Below are 2,500 nucleotides of genomic sequence, written 5' to 3'. Positions count from 1 at the left end.
TGCGCCGTATGTTACACGTAAAGACGTGGCTGTCAGTGTGTCTGAGCCGTTTAAAAGCTTCAAAATGGTAATGCTAGCCAAAAATATTCTTCGAGCCGGAATTGAACCAGCGACCTAAGGATTGCTAATTTGCTTCTACAGTCCTCCGCTCTACCAGCTGAGCTATCGAAGGCCAGTTCTTTGAGCGCCAAAGATAAAAAGGCCATCATGCTAGAGTTTCAAAGCGCTGGCAAGTAAAGATGTTGGAGGATGCAGGCATCGATCCCGCTACCTCTCGCATGCGAAGCGAGCGCTCTACCATGTGAGCTAATCCCCCTTGCCTGCTGCTTCCACCTGTCTACTCTGATCAGCAATTTTAGCACATTCCCAGCATTCAAGAGTTTCCAAAGTTGAGGGCTTTTTTTTTTTTTTTTTTTAAGTATAGATGTCACAAAAGTGAGATGCACTGGCCTTTTCACAGCCAAAAATTGACTATGCGGAAGGCTTAAGAGTGGCTCTGTGGCGCAATGGATAGCGCATTGGACTTCTAGAGCGAAAGTGATTCAAAGGTTGTGGGTTCGAGTCCCACCAGAGTCGTACTTTCTAGCGCACTGTGGTAGCTTGTTGTGTGCTCTTAGGCAAAAAACCTGCCTAGGACTTCATTTGTTATCGTAGCCCTGCCTTGAAGCTTTTTAAGGCGACTGATTTAGCATTCAGTTTTGATCTGCAGTGCAAAGGGAAGAGCCCTTTTCTAAATAGCATATTAGAAAAAACTTTCTGACGGTGAGAGTGATCAATGAGTGGTACAGGTTACCACGGGTGGTGATGAGTTCTCCTTCCATGGAAGTGTTCAAACAAAGCCTGGACAAAGATCTGTCTGGAATGATTTAGGTAATCCTGCACTGAGCAGGTGCTTGGACCCGATGACCCTTCCAACTCTACCATTCTATGATCTTCTGTATTTAGGCATGTATGTCTGCATTGACAGAGAAGAGGACATTTTTTAAGAAACAAAGCGATTTCTCAAATTGGGCTGTCCAGGAAGATGTTGATGTGGTAGGGACTGCAAAAACCAAGCTTCCTAGCAGAGGATGGTTTCGATCCATCGACCTCTGGGTTATGGGCCCAGCACGCTTCCGCTGCACCACTCTGCTGCATTGGGATAGCTTACAAGGTGCTGGTGAGGCAAAGCTGAGGAAGCCTCTGACTGTTACTAAGCCGCTAACAGGGAGCCACTCTCCGTGGGCAGTTGGGTACTCTTTTGAGTCACGCTGTTGTGTTCTAGTTTATCTCTTCTTTTTCTTTTTTTGATATTATTGTTTAGGTAGTCACCTGAGAGAATATAGTTGACCTGACTGAGGATTTGGCCAGCGGCACAATGTGTGGTTGTCTCTGTGGCGCAATCGGTTAGCGCGTTCGGCTGTTAACCGAAAGGTTGGTGGTTCAAGCCCACCCAGGGACGGGCTTGCCTTTTGTTTGCGCCGTATGTTACACGTAAAGACGTGGCTGTCAGTGTGTCTGAGCCGTTTAAAAGCTTCAAAATGGTAATGCTAGCCAAAAAGGTCCTTCGAGCCGGAATTGAACCAGCGACCTAAGGATTGCTAATTTGCTTCTACAGTCCTCCGCTCTACCAGCTGAGCTATCGAAGGCCAGTTCTTTGAGCGCCAAAGATAAAAAGGCCATCATGCTAGAGTTTCAAAGCGCTGGCAAGTAAAGATGTTGGAGGATGCAGGCATCGATCCCGCTACCTCTCGCATGCGAAGCGAGCGCTCTACCATGTGAGCTAATCCCCCTTGCCTGCTGCTTCCACCTGTCTACTCTGATCAGCAATTTTAGCACATTCCCAGCATTCAAGAGTTTCCAAAGTTGAGGGCTTTTTTTTTTTTTTTTTTTTAAGTATAGATGTCACAAAAGTGAGATGCACTGGCCTTTTCACAGCCAAAAATTGACTATGCGGAAGGCTTAAGAGTGGCTCTGTGGCGCAATGGATAGTGTATTGGACTTCTAGAGTGAAAGTGATTCAAAGGTTGTGGGTTTGAGTCCCACCAGAGTTGTACTTTCTAGCGCACTGTGGTAGCTTGTTGTGTGCTCTTAGGCAAAAAACCTGCCTAGGACTTCATTTGTTATCGTAGCCCTGCCTTGAAGCTTTTTAAGGCGACTGATTTAGCATTCAGTTTTGATCTGCAGTGCAAAGGGAAGAGCCCTTTTCTAAATGGCATATTAGAAAAAACTTTCTGACGGTGAGAGTGATCAATGAGTGGTACAGGTTACCACGGGTGGTGATGAGTTCTCCTTCCATGGAAGTGTTCAAACAAAGCCTGGACAAAGATCTGTCTGGAATGATTTAGGTAATCCTGCACTGAGCAGGTGCTTGGACCCGATGACCCTTCCAACTCTACCATTCTATGATCTTCTGTATTTAGGCATGTATGTCTGCATTGACAGAGAAGAGGACATTTTTTAAGAAACAAAGCGATTTCTCAAATTGGGCTGTCCAGGAAGATGTTGATGTGGTAGGGAC

The 2,500-nt window shown here is 46.0% G+C and overlaps 2 non-coding genes across 2 annotated transcripts; both read left to right on the top strand.

Moving 5' to 3' along the window:
• The first annotated feature begins 492 nt into the window (after positions 1 to 492).
• On the top strand, positions 493 to 576 carry TRNAR-UCU (transfer RNA arginine (anticodon UCU)). The gene is given in 2 exon segments: positions 493 to 529; positions 541 to 576. It is a non-coding gene; the product is annotated as a tRNA-Arg (tRNA).
• A 791-nt stretch (positions 577 to 1,367) lies between these two features.
• TRNAN-GUU (transfer RNA asparagine (anticodon GUU)) lies at positions 1,368 to 1,441 on the top strand. The gene has a single exon. It is a non-coding gene; the product is annotated as a tRNA-Asn (tRNA).
• Positions 1,442 to 2,500: the final 1,059 nt, after the last annotated feature.

This window comes from Eleutherodactylus coqui, chromosome 1 (assembly GCF_035609145.1).
Source record: "Eleutherodactylus coqui strain aEleCoq1 chromosome 1, aEleCoq1.hap1, whole genome shotgun sequence".
In the NCBI taxonomy this organism is placed as follows: domain Eukaryota; kingdom Metazoa; phylum Chordata; class Amphibia; order Anura; family Eleutherodactylidae; genus Eleutherodactylus; species Eleutherodactylus coqui.
Note: the sequence above shows the minus strand (reverse complement) of the source record. Positions and strands in the feature narration are given on the sequence as shown.